This window comes from Cucurbita moschata, unplaced genomic scaffold (assembly GCF_002738365.1).
Source record: "Cucurbita moschata cultivar Rifu unplaced genomic scaffold, Cmos_1.0 Cmo_Scf00011, whole genome shotgun sequence".
NCBI classification, from domain to species: Eukaryota; Viridiplantae; Streptophyta; class Magnoliopsida; order Cucurbitales; family Cucurbitaceae; genus Cucurbita; species Cucurbita moschata.
Genome location: NW_019268527.1, coordinates 3,158,768 through 3,164,814, shown reverse-complemented (window position 1 = coordinate 3,164,814; position 6,047 = coordinate 3,158,768). Strand labels below are relative to the sequence as shown.

At 33.8% G+C, this 6,047-nt stretch overlaps 1 protein-coding gene across 1 annotated transcript in view; it reads left to right on the top strand.

Annotated features, from left to right (window-relative positions):
* The window catches only part of LOC111449692 (phosphoglucan phosphatase DSP4, amyloplastic-like), a 28,174-nt gene extending 23,675 nt beyond the window's left edge, over positions 1-4,499 (top strand). Inside the window, exon 16 of the mRNA XM_023089698.1 lies at positions 4,489-4,499. The gene's annotated coding sequence lies outside the window, so the exon portion shown is untranslated. The remainder of the gene's footprint in view (positions 1-4,488) is intronic.
* Positions 4,500-6,047: the final 1,548 nt, after the last annotated feature.

The following is a 6,047-nucleotide window of genomic DNA, read 5'->3' as shown; positions in this document are numbered from 1 at the left end:
TTTTTTTTTTTTTTTTTTTTTTTAATTCGCGATGAGAGAGAAAACAGAGTACGCTATTTTTCTGCATGTAACTGAGTCTGATGGACTAAGAATGAAGTAACGAACCAATTTCCGAGGCGAAGTGTAATGCTTCTTTACTTTGATACCAAATAGTTTAGATATTTGTAGGAGTATCGAACATTGAATTTGATGCTCCATAGCTTCGGTATTCTTCTATGGCATAATCTATATGCGTAAACTTTTGAAGTTTTCGTGATTGAGCTTAGATATTTTAGGAATTCACTCGACACATGGTGATTTTTTTGAGTTTATGTGATTGAGTTACCGAAAAATAAGATGCATTTTGTTGCTATATTTTTGTAATGGTTTAAGCTTATCGGTAATAGATATTGTCCGTTTTAGCCCGTTATATACCGGTGTTGGTCTCACAATTTTAAATCGTAGGATCTTACAATCTATCCCGTTGAGGGCCCAGCATTCTCAGTGATACACTGTTCGGTTTCCACACGCCTATAAAGAATGCTTTGTTCTCCTCTCCAACCGATGTGAGATCTCACAATCCACTCCCTTTGGGGCCCAGTGTTCTCGCTGGCACACCACTCGATGTCTGGCTCTGATACCATTTGTAACAACTCAAGTCCATCGTTAGCAGATATAGTCTGCTTTGGCTCGTTACGTACCGTCGTCAATCTCACGATTTTAAAACGTGGCATCATACAATCTACCTCCTTGAGAGCCTAGTATCCTCACGGGCACACCGCTCGATTTCCACACGCCTATAAGAAATGTTTTGTTTTCCTCTTCAACTGACGTGGGATCTCACAATACACTCTCCTTAGGGCTCAAGGTCTCACTAGCACACCACTCGGTGTCTGGCTCTGATACCATTCATAACAACCCAAGTCCACAGTTAACCGATATCATTCGTTTAACCTATTACATACTATCATCAGTCTCACGATTTAAAAATGCGTCTGTCAATGAGAGGTTTCCACACCCTTATAAGAAATGTTTCGTTCTCCTCTCCAACTACGTGAAATCTCATACTATAGTAATTTTTACTTTTTCGAGCCATAAGAGTCCATTATTTCTATTTATTTATGTGTCTAATATATATATATATATATATATATATTATTATTATTATTATTAATTATTACAAATGGTTATAGGAAAAGTAATATTATTATTATTTTTCACAATATAATAATTTAATTTTCTATTTTTCATATCTCTTGAATAGTGAGATCCCATCCAGAGAATCCGGTAGAATAGAAGGTTTGGAGGGACAGTAAAAAAGAGAGTCAACTTCTCTGCCGCAAGTTTTTCTGGTAATTAAAGAGAGAGAAAAAAAAAACATTTATTTTCTATTTATTATTTATTTATTTATTTTCAATTGCATTCCTAATTTTAAAAATGTCAATTTAATATTTTTAGTTTAATTAAATCTTCTTGAAAAATGGTTAATTTGCGACAATAAAGTTGATTTTTTGGAAGATTTAACCAAATTAAAATTATAATATATAATTTAATAATTTTTTTAAAAAAATAAAAGATAATTTAAAATAATTATTTATAGGTTCTAAAACATCCCTTCTTAGGCAAAGGACAAATAAATTCCTTTTTATTTAATTTCGAAATCAAAATTGTCTAGAAGATCAATGGGAAGAAGGAAAAAAAAACAAAAATTCAGAAAAATAAATAATAAATTAGAAAAATAGATCTTGAGATGAATATTAAAGAATTTATTGGTAATTCTATTTATAAAATGACATTTTTACCCTTTTTAATAAATGAATGGATAATTAGAGAACACGACATATTCATGTTTCTTTTTTTTTTTTTTTACCAAAGGAAATTATATTTTAGAAACAAAATAAATAAATAAATAAATAACAAAAAAAAAGACAGGACTCTCGTTGTCTTGCTCCACTCCGGACAATCGAACTCTGACATCCACATAATCCGTCGTCGTTTTGTGAGTATTGAAAATAAAAATGGAAATATCAATTTAATATTATCATTATTTAATTAAGATTGGAAATTAAATAAAATTAATAGTAATTATGACGCGTGGAATTTAAGTAATTACTTTAACTTTTTGTTATTACTTTTAATCTTAATTAATTTTTAGGTGGTTCCCATATGGTAATTATGATACATTAAGAGTATTTTTCAAATCATTTCTTGTTTGAAGTCAATTACTTAATGTATTAAAAAAACTTTATAATAATAAAAAAAACTTTATTCCCCAACTTTTTTAATTTAAAAAGTTAAATTTCCTGAAATAACCTTAACCGGTTGAGTTTTGATCTGTGATGTTCCACGTTGATTGGGGAGGAGAAAAAAATACCATTTATAACAGTGTGTAAGCCTTCTTCTAGTAGACGCGTTTTAAAGCCTTGAGGGGAAACCCGAAAGGGAAAGTCCAAAAAGAACAATTTTTGTTAGCGGTGGGCCTGGGTCGTTATAAATGGTATCAGAGCTAGACACCGGACGATGTGTCAGCCTTCTCGCTGTCCCCGAAGGGGGGTAGACACAAGGCAGTGTGCTAGTAAGGACGCTGGGCCACGAAGGCAGGGTGGATTTGGTGGTGGTCCCACATCAAATAGAGAAAGGAATGAGTGCCAGCAAGGACGTTGGGCCTCGAAGGGGGGTGGATTGTGATGTCCCACATTGGTTGGGGAAGAGAACAAAACACCTGTGCCAGTAAGGACGCTGGCCCCAAATGGGGATGAATTTGGTGGCAGCCTCGAAGGGGGTGGATTGTGATGTCCCACATTGGTTGGGGGAGAGAACAAAACACTTGTGCCAGTAAGGACGTTGGGCCCCTCGAAGGGGGGTGGATTGTGATGGGGAAGAGAGCAAAACACTTGTGCCAGTAAGGACGCTGGACCCCTTGAAGGTGGGTGGATTGTGATGTCCCACCTTGATTGGGGAAGAGAACAAAACACTTGTGCCAGTAAGAACGTTGGGCCCCAAAGGGAGGTGGATTTGGTGGCGGCCCCACATCAATTGGAGAAAGAAACGAGTGTCAGCGAGGATGTTGGCCCCAGAGGGGGTGGGGGTGGATTTTGTGGCGGCCCCACATCAATTGAAGAAAAAAACGAGTGTTAGCGAGGACGTTGGGCCTCATAGGGGGTGGATTGTGATGTCCCACGTTGGTTGAGAAGGAGAACAAAACACCATTTATAAGAGTGTGGAAACCTTCCCCTGTCAGACCCGTTTTAAAGCCTTTGAAGGGGAAGTCCGAAAGGAAAAGGCCAAAGAGAACAATATCGCCTATCGGTGAGCTTGGGTCGTTACATGATCGTTATTAATTTATTTTTGGTCAAATATTGGATCGTCACATTATTATTATTATTAATATAAGTAAAGTGAAAATTTGGGTAAGAAAATGATTTGGTAGGTACGATATGTAGCATACAAGGTTGGGGTATAATAATTATAAGATGAAAGGAATAATTAAATATTGAAAAAGTTTGATGAGGAAGGTGCAGTCAATAGCTTCATTTTGACGTGTGGGAAACGAGTTAGCGTAAATGAAGAGGAGTTAGACTGAAATAGTAACCCAAAAACCAAACACAATCCCATGAATTATGACTACAGAAAGAGGGCATAAAGATATCAACCAAGCCACCATATTTGAAAAGGGCGAAATTGTAATTTTAGTCCCTAAATTTTTTAATAATGTAATGATCTATGCTCGAGATTTGGATAAGGACATCGGTGTATCATGACATTCTCTTGCATTCCCTACGACATGATCACGTTGCTTACTCCTTGCTTCTAAGAGTGAGGAACAGTATCATCACAGACTAACACGAGTCATTCCAGCATTCATATGCATACTAGTTTCCCAGGAGGTCACCTAACATAGTATTCACTCAAGCAAAATATGTTTAACTTTGGAGTTTTTTATGATTGAGTTCCCGAAAGGAAGGCACATTGTATTGGTATAGAGAGTGATCTCGATTCATTCATATACCATTTCTTTACTCGGGTGTTACAAATAGGTTTCAAATGATAAATTTTCTTTAATACATATAGGTGATTGTACTTTTTATTCATGTCTAATAGAGAATAGATATTAGAACAAATCTCAAAACTTTAATTTATGAGTCTAATAACTAAGTTTTATAATTTTCAATGTGTAACACGTTCTTGACCCATTTGATATTTTTTAAAATTTAAAAATATATTAAATACAAAATTAAACGTTTAATATTAGTATTATCTCTTAGAATTTTTCATAAAAATTATGTATGTAAAGATAAAAACATTGTAAAAAAAACCCGTGTTGATTTGTTGAGAGAGATCGAGCCATCAAGTACTGGATCCAAATTATGACACGAGACGTTATATTTATGACATAAACTTGTAATTTAAGGAAGATAAATATAAATATTTTTGTTTGTAATTAGTGAGTTTCTTTTGAAAAGTTTTTAATTATGATAATGAACTGTTAAATTGAAAGAAAATAAAAAGGGAATTGTTTTGTTTTTGTAAAGAGTTACGCTAAGTCCATGCAAAATTGTATTCTTGAAGTGATTCTCAAGCTGGCCTCGCCAATGAGAATTTTTTGTATTTTTCTCCACAAAGTTACAACTCAAAAATAGACAAATTACATGTTGTCAGCTTTGGCCTGTGTTACACATTACGCAGCAGTCAGCCTCATAGTTTTAAAACGTATCTACTAGGGAGAGGTTTCCACACCACTATAAGAAATGCTCCATTCCTCTTTCCAACCAAGTAGGATGATGATACGTAACAAACCAAGCAGTGTGCTATGAGGTTAATGACAATACGTAACGGGGCAAAGTGGACAATATCTGCTAGTGGTAGACTCAAATGGTATCAGGGTAAAACACTAAGCAGTGTGCTAACGATGACGATAAGCCCTCAAGAGGGAACGAAACATTTCTTATAAGGGTATGAAAATCTCTCTCTAACAAACAAAGACGACGATACATTACGGGTTAAAACAGACAATATTTGTTAGCGATGTGTGGACGGTTACACATGCATATAATATATAATAATGATGTTTAAGGCATCTAAGTTTGGAAAGAGTAAGAAGCAAGAAGGTTGAATGATTCAAGATCTAAGTAAGGGGAACAAAAAAACAGGTCCAAAACGTGACGTTAAAGCTTGCCAATAATCTACGCAAAACCCCATCTTTTTCATTATATAGGATCCGATCTATTTCATATTATATAATTAAAAATAAATAAAAAATAAAAAAACCTGAAAACAACATTATTATATAATAATTATAATAATAATTATTCCTTTCGTCTTCCTCTTGAAGTAACTGTTATTATTTAATTTTATAAATAATAAGACTTTGGTTGCCGAAAGAAAAGAATGTGGAAAAAGACAGTAACTGAAGAAGTAAAAAGCAAAAATAAAAAAATAAAAAAATAATAAAAAAAAGTGTGGTATTTAGTTGTTCGGTGAGGAACTGAAAACCAAGCTGGAAAAGAAAATCATGGGAAAGTGAAAGAAAAGCAGATGGTTTAATTGGGAATCCAACCAAACAAACCTCTGTGTTTCTTTATTTATTTGTTTTGTTTTGTTTTTTGTTTTTCTTTTTGTTTGTTTGTTTCAGTTTCTGTCTTGTTCCCTTTATTTACTCTTTTTGGTAGCTTCAACCTTAATTTAACTTCTACTATATATATATATATATATAATATATATTCTTTTTAATCTCAATAATCGAGATAAACCAACGTAAAATTGTCGTAAATCAATTATGAATTTTTATGATTTAGCCATTACGAGATCCTACGTCGATTGGAGAGGAGAACGACACTGTGAGATCACACATCGATTGGATAGAGAAACAAGTGTCAACGAAGATACTAGGAGATTCCACATTGATTGAAGAGAGGAACGAGTGTCAGTGAGAACGCTGGATCTCGAAATGAGGTGGATTGAGATCTCACACCGGTTGAAGAGGAGAATGAACGTGTAATAATCAACTTTTTTTTTTTTTTTTTTTTTTTTTTTTTTTTTTTTTTTTTTTTTTTTTTTTTTTTTTTTTT